Source organism: Corvus kubaryi, unplaced genomic scaffold (assembly GCF_017639235.1).
Source record: "Corvus kubaryi isolate FWS band 111438036 unplaced genomic scaffold, C.kubaryi_AGA036_p1.0 37392, whole genome shotgun sequence".
Taxonomy (NCBI): Eukaryota; Metazoa; Chordata; class Aves; order Passeriformes; family Corvidae; genus Corvus; species Corvus kubaryi.
In genome coordinates, this window is record NW_024581131.1 from 11873376 (window position 1) to 11886982 (window position 13607).

The 13607-nt window shown below is 43.2% G+C and overlaps 1 protein-coding gene across 2 annotated transcripts in view; it reads left to right on the forward strand.

The window, feature by feature from the left end:
- TSPAN18 (tetraspanin 18) overlaps window positions 1–13607 on the forward strand; it is a 120693-nt gene that overhangs the window by 56571 nt on the left and 50515 nt on the right. For both annotated transcript variants that reach the window (XM_042038785.1, XM_042038784.1), the window contains exon 2: window positions 4660–4790. The gene's annotated coding sequence lies outside the window, so the exon portion shown is untranslated. The remainder of the gene's footprint in view (window positions 1–4659; window positions 4791–13607) is intronic.

Sequence of the window (13607 nt, forward strand, 5' to 3'; positions counted from 1 at the left end):
TCCAAAGGAGACCCATGAGGATGATGAAGGGTCTGGAGGGAAAGCCATATGAGGAGTGGCTGAGGTCACTTGGTCTGTTAAGCCTGGAGAAGAGACTGAGGGGAAACCTCATTCCTCACAAGGGGAAGTGGAGGGACAGGCACTGATCTCTTCTCTCTTGTGGCCAGGGATAGGACCCAAGGACACAGCATGAAGCTGAGCCAGGGGAGGTTCAGGTAGAATATTAGGAAAAGGCTTTTTCCCCCAGAGGGTGGTTGAGCACTGGAACAGGCTCCCCAGGGAAGTGGTCACAGCACAAACCTGACAGAGTTCAAGGTGCATTTGGACAACACTCTCAGGCACATGATTTGACTCTTGAGGTGTCCTGCATGGGGCCAAGAGTTGAACTCCATGATCTTGATGGGTGCCTTCCAACTCAGCATATTCTATTATTGATATTATATTCAATAGGGCAGAGGTGGTGGATTTGGCCAGTGTCTGATCATGTCAGACCCTTAAATCAATTTGATGTGCACCTAGATGTGTGCTGGCTGTTCCCCACGGCATGTTGAATAACTCCCACACACACTTTTATATCTAAACTCAGGTTTCAGGGGTGAGTCAGATCAACCTGAGGCATTGGATGTTGTGACCTACATTCTCCCAGGGCATAATTTCTGTGGGAAGAAGTTATGACGTAGATAGAGTTGTACCTTTAATTTTCAGGCATTGTGACAATACTGTTTTCAGCAGGGCAAAATGCATTTTTGCATAGTCTGGTCTGTAACTGGAGCTGCATCTGGTGCTCCTGGGAATGCCAAACCTCACATCTGATCTGAAATGCCAATGAGCCCATATGAAGCTGTTAATGTTTGTGTGAGGTTTTTTAGTCCTCATTACCAACCTGATAGAAAGATAATTCCTCATCTGCTGCTCCAACCTGTGGGATTTTACCCACTTAATTAATTTTCTTTCTTGTTAAAAAAGATCTCTTTTTATGCACAAGGACCTGTGTTTGACTTGCTTTTCAAAGACTCTTCTCATGTCTGTATCAAAGGCACAGAGGCCCCAGAAACTGGAGGATGAGCCCTAGGGGCAACATGGTTGTGGAGGCTGAGCTTGGAAGTGCTGCCTTGAGTGCTAAGGGCTTCTGGAGGGGACTTAAGTATGCACAGCGGAGGGGATCCTGGTTCCTTCCCTTCTCCCCCCTTTTGTCACCACTCAGCAATAAAATGGAAGCTTGTGACATGACCAAAGGATAACAAACCGATTGCTGAATGGCTGCTGAGAGCTTAAAATGCCAGCCTACACCACCCTCCCCAACCTTTCAGCATGTCAGCAAAGCCGTCTATGTAAATAAATACACATATCAAACAATAAGCAGATGCCTTTTTAACATGCACTGTTTCAGGCTGAGATACTCAGCTCTGGTGCAGCTCATCTCAACATCTGTCAAGCTAATGCCAACTTCACAGCTCCCTTTCACTTGTATTTAATGCACAAAGATTTGTGTTGTGTTAAGTAATGAGGAATTGGCTTGGTTTACATCAGTTTTGGTGTTATTTCTGATGCATAAAATGTTAAATGGGAATGCTCTGTGTTCCTCCTGATCTTTGTGTCAGTATGTAGTGCAAACTCTTATTGCTTATGCTTGATTAAATGGCTTTATACTTCCATGTGTGTGATTGTACAAATATACAAAGAGGAAAAAAAAGTCATTTGCAAAATATACCACCACTGGGGCCCCAAAGCATAGAAGCATTGAGGTGGGGAAGAAGTTGTGACGAGGGTTGGATTTTAAAAAAAGAAATTTTTAAAAGATAAATTCCAGCAGAGTCACTTGTGCCCCTTAAATCAAATCCAGGAGCTGCAGAGTCTAAAGCCCCAAGGGTGTGGGGCTCAGTGCAGTGCTGTGGGAGCAGCACCCGTGAGCTGCTGGTCCGGGTCAGGTCATGTCTAATCCAGGGTCTTGTCTCTGATAGCAGCCAGCACTGATTAGAGAGAATGTAAGACTGGGGCAGCAACCAGGAGAAATTCCACGTTAAGCTTTTGTTTATTTTTGTTTTCATATTAAAAATGTATTGAGCCCAGATGATGTGTAGTCCACCGGGCCTACTCCTCTACTGAAAATTCACCTGCAGGCTAGAGGAGTGTTGGATCCTCTAGTGCTGCTATCCATCTCTGTCCCTCTGCTTCAAGCCTGGAGAAGCCTGCTTTTTATTTTCTTTATTCACATTTCTCACAAGCTACTGCTTTTGCTCTGGTGAGATACTAAGGAATGACATTTTTTTAAAAAACAAACCAGACAGACTCTTTATGCATGCAACAAGTCTTTAAGACAGCTCTCTGTCAGACTTCTCTGGAGTCTGCTGAGAGAAAGGGGAATATTCCTGCTGCTTGAGACACTTTCAATTGGATTACATGTAAACAAAGCAGGGGGGAGAGGAGAGGCACGGTCCTCCACCGGAGAGGAGGATTTCTATGACCTGATATATCTTGTGTTTCTTAATGTTCCTTGAATAGAGATGATTGAAATCTCTCATCTGAGCAAGCACGCACAGGAAAAAAAATACATTATTAGTGGCCTTAAATATATTAGAGCCCTCTGCTTCTGATCACAGTGGTGCATCAGCTGGAATAGTAATAGGGCACGAATGGGGTTTGCCTACATGGACAGGACTGTTCTTCCATAATGGAAAGAGAAAATTGCTACTAAAGATGCCATTGAATCAAATTTTAGATGACTCTCTGTATGCCTGCCTATGACACTTTCCATGTTGTGGTTTCGGGTCACTTTACAAGCCTGAATAACCTCTCTTTTTCCCCTCACTGTCTTCAAAGGCTGGGAGTTAATATGCAACACCTTGTGTCTGAAAGGACTAGGACTGTGTTCAATAGGATATGTTTTTATTAGGCAGCAGGCACTTTGTGCAAAAGTGTACGGACATATATATTTTCTACATACAAGCACTGGCATCTCTCAAATACTTGTCCTTCTGCTTCAAAGAAACCAGGATATGGCTGGTATATGTGTATTTGAAATGCCAGGTTGTGCAGAGCAGAGAACAGGCTTGTAAGCAAACACCCATGGGAGGATGAACCACAGCTGAAAGTGCTGAAAGAGTCCAGTGGAGTCACAGGCATGGAGAGCATCTGCCCAAGTACCACTTGGTGGGCCCCTGCTCTGCTCACTAGACCATGCTACCCCCCTACTGCATGTAAGATGAGTGTCCAGGCTGCGGGGCACTCCTCACCAGGGCCCCTATGTTCCCACTGAACCCTCTCTCTCACCCTGGGGGAGTGTGAAGTAACACCTCTGTGCTGGGGAGCAGGGAGCTGCTGACAGAGGGCTGATACCCTGTGCGTGGGAGGAATTTCCTTTCATGTGGTCTGGTGTGACATAAGCACTTTCCAGCTGGCTTGTAGGTGCCTTTGTAATCCCTGGATTGACAAATGGCAGTTCAGCTCAGTATGGCTGTCATCTTCAGACAGCATGACAGAGAGGGGGAGCTTGACATGTCCTGCTGCAGGCCTGTCTCCGTGTCTTATGGGGCTGCTGGGTGGAGTTGCTGCGAAAAGACCTTCTCTCCCAGATTTTCATCGTGATCCTGAAGGAGGTGCTAAGCATTGGGTGATGCAGAGGGGTCAGAGATGCTACCTGACGTTTCATATGGACAGCTGGCATTGACCCTGAGGTGCTGGTGTGGCTGGGAGGGCAGAGGATTTGGCCTTCAAAAGAAAGCAAAGCAGCAAGGTAGACTGGAGAGGAGAGAATTAATATCATGAAATGGATTTACACGGCGCCATCTTCATATCTGAGCTGGAGCTGTCAGGGAGAATGAGATCCAGACTCGCTGTTGTTCTCCAGAGAGGAGCTGTTATGGAGTGATCACTCAGTTAAAGAGGTGGCTCCACGTCTGTGCCCCGTGTCTGGCTGATTTCTGCAAGCAGAAAACAGACACAATCTGGCATGATCCCTTCTCCTCTCCCACTGCCTTTCGTGCCTTTCTGCAGGCTCTGATTTACCTTCTTTTGCTTGCCTTATTGTTTTCACCCCTGGAGCACCTGTTGGTATCTTCCTTCCACCCTTATCTGCTTCTCAGCTCCATCACCTTGCCCTCTTTTTCATCCTCAATCATTTCTGGCTAGCTCCATTCAGAATAAGTTGTACTTTGACATCTATGCAGTAGATGAACAGGTGTGTGCCTGTCTGTTGCATACAATACAGAAAGGGGTGAGTGTGTGTGTGTTAAACATTTAACTACCTGTGTTTTATCACACCCTACTCCATCCTCTGCTCTGGAACTTGCCTTTTGGGGATGCACGGCACCTTTTCCTGGGCGTGACTCTCTTCTGCTGTGCAGAGGAGCAAGATGGGAAGATGCAGAGCAACTCCGTTGCTTCTTTCTTATTCTGCTGGAAATAGTCCTGTGCTCCTCCTGCCTTCCAGTCAAAGCCCTTTTCTGGTCAGCCTAATGAACTAGAAAGTAAGGAGGAAGATTTTGCCTTTAGTCCGGACCTTGACAGGGTCTGCAGGGTCACTGCGAGGTGCTTCCCCTCACTTCCTTCAGGTGCACAAGGAGTTGATCTTTACCCAAGCAGGAGGAAGTAAAACAAGGTGGCAGTCTTCTCCTCAGGCCCAGAATGTGCCTTATGTATTTTCCTTGCTGTTTCTGACAGGTTGACCAGCCTCGATCACAGCGCTAGAGACCCGAAGCAAGGATCCTGGCCGATGCGTGTTCAGTGCAGCCTGACTTTTTGAGGAGAACAAGTATTTCCCTGAAAGTCTGTCCCTTCAAAGCAGCACACAGGTAAGGCAGACAGTGCTCCTGATGCTCAGGCTCAGTTGCACTGGATTGAGCAAAGGACTTTTCCCATTCATTTGGCTCAAGAGGGGCTTTGTCACCACATCCTGCCATGTCTGCAGGGGTGAAACATTACAATGTATTTACAGCATGGGGAACGTTTCTCAGCAAAAATGTACTTTTAGAGGATCAAGTCTGCTCATAAGGTTGAAATAAATATAGGTTAAAAGCGTGGGAGGAGTATGCTAAAAAAAGAAAATTATTACATACAAGCTATTAATAAGGCAATATTTTGATCTTGTGTTCTAAAATAATTTTATATTGGAAGTACCTTAATTTAAACAGAAAACTTCTTCAGACAAAGGAATAAAGAAATGTATCTTGTGGAGAAGGGGTTAAGTAAGAAATTAATTTAATAATGTAGTTTTCAACTAGGAAAGATGTATCAGGTCATCTGTAAGTGAAAAAAAAAAACAAAAAGCCTTGCAGTTCTAATTGCTATGACTCATGGAAACCAGATCTAGAAAAAATGAGGCCCTTTAGTCCAAACTCTTAATCCCCTATTAGTATGTAACATCGTTCCCAGCAGCGTTTACCAGTCCTGATTTAAATGATGGGATTTTCCCTTGTCCCCTTGGGATACTATTGCACAGACTAATAGAATTAATCTGCTTACTTCTCTTTCAACCCCTGACCACTGCAGATGCAATTAGTAGTACGTGATGGGAGGATTCTGTTTCCTATGCTATATTAGGGAAGCTTAGGGCTGTATTGTGTTAAACCAGACATCAGTTGCAAGTGTGTTTGCCTGAGTGTGGCTTATCTGTCAGTACTCATTACAGCCCCAGAAACGTCTCTGAACTGTGTTTCTCAGACTTAGGAGCTTTGCTACAATGGTAATTCAGGATCTGATAAAGCACAGACTAATGTATTTGAATGCCTGTGAGAAAGATTGTATGATTGGAAACTAAAGTGAAATGCAAAGTCATATGCTGCCAGTGCTAGAGACTTGCAGAGGCAATTTACTTCTGTGCTTCTGGAGCATTCTCTGGTCTCTTTGGCTTTTCTCTCAGACAGTTTGGTAGGACGAAATACCTTTTTGCTCTGTGTGATGCTGCTGGAGGTACCACTGCACCTTTCCACCTGTGAATTTCAGGCTTGTCTTAGCTGAATGTTGTGGGCTTCTGCTAATGTTTACTGAAATACTCCAGTCAAATAACCAGATAAATACAAAGTCAAATGGATTTGAGCTGGAAAATTATAACTGGTTGTATTTAGTTAACACAAAGTAGAGTATCTTTCTGTGCATTTTAGCTGGTTTGCTTCTCAAATCTGAAAGGTTTTATCAGGGAGAATAGTTAATTTCTAAAGCAGGTGAATGGAGTTTCAGCTGGGTTGCACCTGGAGAGTACAGCAACAGCTGAGCTGTACAAACTCCTTGTGCAGACACGTGGATTCATCCACTTCCAAAGTGAATTAAAAACAACGTCCTAATACAGACAGCAACTGCAATATAATTGCTATTGTAGGTTTGAATGAGGCTTCAATGTGAAATGGAGCCTGGGGGTCCTGAAAAACTGGGCATGTGCCAGACTTCCACATGGGCTCTGTCCTCTGGCACTAAAGGAGGAGGTTACAATCCTGTTCCTCCTCCCTCCCAGTAAGTCCTGGCTCTAATGTGCCATAACTTTTCTGGAGTATTTCCTCAAACAGAAAGCCTAAATATAATCTTAGCCACTGGTCCAGTCTTTCATTATCAAGATAAGTTAATTAAGCTTATTAAAATTTGACTAAGTTGACTGTGTTTGTCAAATCCGAAATTCTTAAACACTGAAGATTGCAAAGCTTTGATGTGCTCAATGAGTCCTATGCTAATTTTCCCATTGTTTTTAATCACTTGAAACTCTTTTCCAGTTTGGTGCTTAGCTGCTTCATGTGGTTTCATAGTGGACTTTAAAGGATGGGGAGGGGGAGACTGAATCCAGGGGTAATGATCCGTAGCACTTTGGATCATCTGCAGCTTATGTTCCATCCCTGCTTTGCCAGTCAAGCTTTGTTCCAGTGAAAGTGTCAGTAAGCCCAAGGCAGATAGGTACTGTTTCTCCTCTACTCTTGGCTTTTTCTTTACCCTGAAAGTTTATCTTGCTGCTCACTTTTTAAAAAGCCTTGCGTCAGCTGGGAGGCCATGAAGTAAAAGGCATGCTTTAAACACAGATGCTGGTGATTGTCCTTTCAAAAGCTGCATTTCTCAAGCTGGGAGCTATTGACCCCTTTCAGTGCAGTCACAAAGAAATCCAAGAAGAAATGGAGGGTGAGGGCCAGCAGGGAATATATATATATATATATATATATATATATAAAATTTTTTTCCCTCAAGCCTTCTTCTTACTCCACCCCCTGACAAGCTGGCTATTGTTTGTGCCTCCACATGGGATAACAGTGGCCATATAAGGAAAATGGCATAATGCTACATTCTTTCTCAAAACTGATTTTTTTTTACAGTGGCTTTTTCTTCCCCCCTTGCTGAAAGTTGTTCTGTTTTGGTGCAAGCCCTAGGCAAAAGGAAAGTGGTAGCCCCTGGTACGCATGTATACCACCTTGGGCTGTGCAAAAGACTTACTTTGTTAGTTCAGGTGATGAGGGAAAGAAGCAAAGTAGCAAATGATGAGGTCCAGCTACTGTGACAGGAGCAGCGGAAGTTGCATTTTCCTGCATCTTGAACTCAGTAATAATGAATAATAATGATGCTTGTTTTCTTGCCTTTTTTTCCTTGCTGAAGAGGATGCTCAGGCCATGGGACAGAGGCACAGAGCTCTGTGTCCCTTTTCATTCACAATCTACCTTTTATTCATGAACGTTTGCAGCTGAAGTGCTGAGTGAGTGGCGTGCACCAGTTTGGGCCAGCAGCTTCCTCTGCTCTGCTGGGTGGCTGAGCCCACTGCTGGGGATGACCACAGTCCAGCTACCCTGCAATGTTTGAGCCTGCAGGAAGAGAGGCTGAGAGCAGCAATATTTTGGGGAGTGAAGTTCTATGGGTAGCAGGGGTCAGTCTAAACACGCAACAGCTCAGGAAAAGGACTCCTGAAGTTTGGTATTTTTCCCTGGTGCAATTGTCACTTGTTGATGAGCAGAAACTGTCTGCTTTTCCAAAATTAGTCTGAACTTCAAACACATCCACTTAGCAACTTCTACAAACGAACAGCTGGAGCAACATGAGCACAGAGAAGGCTGAATCCCCTGGCTCCACAAAGCAGAGGCAGACCTTGGAGTGGGAAAAGCATAGGTTTGGGAGCTGGGAAAAAGATAAGTCTTGAAGAGGAATGAATGTGTGCTTGTGCATGTGACCACAAGATTTGGGCACTGTTCCTTTTGTATCCTCTTGTAGCCTCTTGAACTGGGATACAGTTTTTAGCTGTGCTTCCTGTGGTTGCCATCACTTCTGATTCCTTGTGATGCTCTGCTTCCTTGTGATTGTCCCTGTAAAAATCTGTTCAACAACTGATAATGTTGCAAACTTGGTAAAAATTAAAGCAGAAAAAACCCCAATTCCTTCTTAGAAAGAAGAGGAAACAAATTTTGAGGTCCATTTACCACAATCATGTCACAATACTCAATCTGTGTTATGCAGAGGTGTGATTATAGAAGTGGAAAAACAGAAAGTACTTTCTAGAAACACTTTTTTTGGTAGAATATTAATAGTTCAATATTATTATGATTATTATCTGTGTGTGCATTGACAATATACACTTTTTTTTGTTATTAAAATGTTGAACAGTTTGACAACTTTTAAAGAAACTGCAATTTTGTGAGAATGGAGTAAGGACTTTCTAAAGGTTCAGTGTTTTTTATGAAAGCCTACAAGTGGAGGCTGCATTGACCAAAGGAATTGGATATCTTACTGAGAACGTTTTAATTTTCTTTAATTTTTACTTTGACTGTGAATTAAATTGTTCGGAGAAGCTGTGCTACTCTCAAATATCAACAAAATTAGTCTCCAAGAAAATCTTCCTCTATGATAAATTGTGCTTATACTAGAGATAAAACTGGGCAAGCCTTCTGGCCTTTACTTTACTCTGGGCTTGAGCTGGCGCCAGTATAGCAGGGGAATGCACTCACATGGCTTTTTCTTCATGAAGGGTGATTTGGTGTGTCCTAAACGCTGTCCACTGTGGCACCAAGAGGAGATATCACTCAGAGTGAGTGGTGTGGAACGATGCGATGGCCCTTGGGCTTGGTTCTCAGATTACCAGTGAAGCGGCAAACGACTCCTGACACGTACACGGCTGGCGTGGGACGCCTGAGCTAACACTGCACGGATAAATGGGATGCTCCTGGCCCAACAGCCGCTGTTCCAAGCTCCCTGCAAACTCCCAGGCCTCGTGTTTGGCTCACAGCCTGCTCACATTATAACTGTCCCAGGAGCTGTCGTGGCCGATACTCATTGTGCGCGCACTAACGAGGGAGCGAGGAGCGCCAAGGGTGAGTGCCAGGTCAGCCCTGCATCCCGAGGGCAGGCAGGGCTCCTGCAGCCTGCACTGCCCAGTCTCGCTCCAACAACTCTCAGCAGTGTGGCCACTGGTGAGCTCCTTCTCTGAGGAGCAACACTTGGGATCTTGGCTGGTAGTGGGAGATTTCTGCTCTTCTGCTGCCAAAGGTGCTGCAAGGAAGCTCATCAGGCTTTAAGTGGCTGCTGACAGTGTGGCACGTGTTTGCCACTTCTGTCTCTTACGGGTCTAGAGGACTCAAACCAGTCGCTAGAGCTGATTCTGCCAGCAGTGGATTGACCTTTTCAGAGGTATTGCCCCAGAGACTAGGAGCTAATCCTTCTGATCTTAACTGTGGTGCATGTGGGGACTGGTTTGGGCTGTGCCTGTTTCCCTATGCAGTTGGGAGCTTGTGTAACATGGAAACAATCATGAAGGAGGAGGAAAGAAATTGTCATTAGCTCTAACAGTTCCTGCCACTTATATCTAATGCCAGAGTAATTTAAAGCTTTTTTTGACTGACTATATCATGGGTAAAGCGTTTCGTCAAGGAAAAATGGGGTTTACGCAACGTGACAGGACGGGAAAGCAAAGCTACCTTTCACTGCTGTGCCATGTCCTGGGTGGAGTGGCTGAGATAGGGTGTCACGGGGAATGGCAGTGAAGGCTTTGCATTGCTTATTTTGAGACCTACAAAAGTACATTTGCTTTTGATTTTGCATTTTGAAAACTATTGAGTGAAGCTGAGGACTTAGTTTAAAAGCTGCTAGAACTATTCTCTTACCATAGAGATTTCTCAGGAAACAGGTACATAAGAGGGGTATATGTGCATGTATTTGAAGCTTTTATTCTTGGGCTTATGAGTAAGAGCTGGGATCAATGAAAGGTGATACTACTAAAATCAGTAATAAGGATAGTATTACCCTCTAAGTAGTGAAGTGGGTTTGGGGAGTTTTGCATTCAATTATTAGCTCTGTGCTTTGACTGCATACTGACAGTGGGAAGTAGCTTGATTCCTCTCTGCCTTCCTTCCCCATCTATATATAAAGATGCTAATACAGCTGATAAGCTTTTTCTTGTAGGAGATGTATTTTATTTTGTGTAGAAACTAGCTCTGTGGAACTTAGCATTCCTTTTCAGAGAAACCTGAAGATTAAGAAGTTTTAATTCTGCAGGGTTTATCTTCACATTTTTCCCCATTGTTCCTCCTTTCTGTGACAAAACAGAAACGGGGAAGGGAAGAAAAAATGAAAGAAGTAATCCAGAAATTCCCTTTCCTCACTTGTAAAAGTGCACATCAAAAAATTTCTATGTGTCTTACATTAAAAAGAAAATAAAATGAAAACTAGTTGATTTTTAAACTTGCAGAGTATGAAAAAGTTTATTATTACTCTTGAATGCCCTGACCCATTTTAAAGCTGAGGTGTCTTGCTTGCGTTGATGCATCTATTTAGTGCAAAATCTTGAGAGCTCTTTTGAGACAGGAGCCTACACATAGGTCAGGCTTGTGCACAGTAAAGATAATGGTGATGATAATCTGATGTCTGGTTTGTCCTTTATCAGATGACTCATGCTCCGGTTACCTTCTAATGAAGGGGAGGGCATCCTTGGCAGACATTACATTTGTTGACAGTTCTTGGCAGATAAGAAAGTAGGAGCAGCCTTGGACACTGGTGCTGGACATTCAGGGCTGTTGTCCTCAGAAGCACATGGCAGGAGAGCTAAGGTAGAGAGGATATGCAGGCATTTCGTGGCTGTATGACATGGAGGGGGTTATAATGGCAGTGCTCTGCTGTAGTTTAGCTTCCAGTGTCCGACGTATGGAGGTCTTGAGCTGAACATGTGACTGTCTGCAGCTGTTCCTTTTCCCAAAAAGTGGAGTACAGCGCATGTATGAGTGGACCAACACCCCCAGCAGCATGTGCAAATAGAAATATATTCCAAAGAAATCTGTTTAAGGAGCATAAATTTCCTTTTTTTAAACATCTGTGAAAGGTTTATTTTCAAACGCCCAGTCACTAACGACGTGCTAATTTTCAGATGGCTTGTAGCACTGTCTTGATATTTTAAATTATCTAGGCACTTTAACAGGCTTAGTCTCTCCCTGTAGCATGGCACGAGTCAGGCCTGAGCCCAGGAGGGTAGGAGGAAGCTTTTCCTGTGAACTGGCTCTGTGTAATTGCCACCTGGAAGTGTTTCTGGCACTTTTCCCTGGAGGCTGTTAACGAAAGGATATTAGAGTTCGTGGCTATCCAAACCACTGGTTTCCCCATGTTCTGCAGCAGGACTATCAGGCTTGGGCATCCTTGCTGCTGTCTGGGGAGCCCTTGCTGAGGCTAGAGAGAGAAAGATGGACACCCAGTGCAGTCCAGAGGACATGTTTGGCAAGGCAGAATTTGTTACTGACTCCTCAAACTGACCTGGACCATTTATAACATTTCGGGCTGCAAAGTACGTCCAAGAGTACATTCCAAGAAAGCTAAAAATAATATCCTCAACTTTTACTTATTTCTCCCACAAGGACTCAGTTAACAAGGAAAGAGTTTGTTCTTTTTTCCCCCATGCTAAGAATGTTCAGCTCTCAGAACGGAGCTATAAGTTTATCACAAGTTATTGGCTTGTAAGTTGAGTTGGCTTCATGTATGGATCACGTTACTAGAAAGTGTAATCATTTGCCAGGACTGCCTTTACTTTTCCATTTCCCTTTCCATCTCCCAGTTCTGCATGTTATCTGGTAGCAGCACTGAGGGCCAAATCTCTCTGAACTGATTGGAACCAGGAGCTGGCATTCTGCTATCCTGGGTCCTTCTGCCAAAAGCCAGTGTTCAAAGTAAAGACTGTAAGTACAGACTACTTAAGTGAGGCACAATTTATGGTTGTTTAAAATACCTGAAGATCAGTACAGCAAAGCTCTGACTGTCCTGGAGACTTAGTATGACCACATGGTGGATAAAGTTGTGTATACTCCACAAAGCATCTCAGGAAATGGGGATAAGCGATGGTGACTTCTAAAAAGCAGTTTTTTGGTTGGTTTGGTTTTTTTTTTTCAAGATGTAGTTGGAAAGAACTCATTTGGAAAACTCCAAACTAGCTAAATGTAAATCCAGATGTTTAGGACTAGCAATATAAATCCCCAGGGGTACTCAACAGTCCTGAGTGTTAGGTGTACAAAGCTAATCCCAAACTGCTGTCTGAGCTGCTTGGGATCTTGATCCTTTGCTATCTATTTTTTCTATTGATCAAGAGTAATGCCAATTGATCAAAAGTCTAATGTTCTTTTCCTGTGGCTAGGAAATCAGCTGTGTATATCAAGTCTGTGAATCACACCTCTGTACTCAACAATTTTTATGAAAGACAGGAATTACACAAACTTTTATATCCAAGAATCTTCACAGAGACCATACATCTTCATGAAATCAAGTTAAAATTAAGTAAATAGTTTCAACCAACAGTAAGATTACATATGTATATATGTATATCTAAACATTAATATATTTACTTCCAAATCTTTTAATGTAATGTATTTTTGGTTTAGAAATGCCAAAGCTGATCTTTTTAACATTTAAAAATGAAACCTACTTTTTCTATTAAAATTAGATCCAAACATTTTATAAAAAGAGGTTTTGGGTTCTTTTGTGTGGTGTTTTGTTTGTGGTAGTTGGTGTTTTTTAAGTTAGAAAATGTAAAAAAAATAAAGTTTCTTCTTAGATTAAACAAAACTTTGGGGAAGTAATGTGAAGAAATACCTTTGTGTTGTTTTGTTTTAAAAGAAAACTCTTCCAGTTCAAACTGAAGCAATTCTTCCCATCTGGTTTGTTTTTTTATTTTTTTTCTTTTTGTCATCCAAACAACAGAATCTTTTGATCATCTTGCTATGTTTTTTCTGGGCATACTGATGCAGAGTAATTTTGTTTTGTTGGGTTTTTTTAATATAAAATTTCTTTTTGTGCACCATTTCTGAAAGAGTTTGGGTCTTGTCTGGCAGGAAAATTATGATTAGGGCATTACTCTTCCTTCTGCTGATGAGTTGCTTTTGCCACTCTTAGTGGCAGAGAGCCTGTCTGCTCTAGGTTTTCCTGTTCCTGTTTTCCCATCCACCCCTGAACTGCTGAATACTCTCAGCTGCAAGTCAAGGAATAAGGCATGAATGCTCATTGTTTTCTTTGCTAATTCTCTTTTATTGTTTCCCAGTGACTTACAGCTGAGGATTAAAACAACTGCCTTCAGCACCAGCAGTAGGCTCTGTTTGAAGCCTCCAAAGGGCATTGTTTATCCTCCCTGTATCCCTTGCACTATGCCTGCCCAGGACGAGCAGCACTTTCCTCCCCATCCCAAGTGA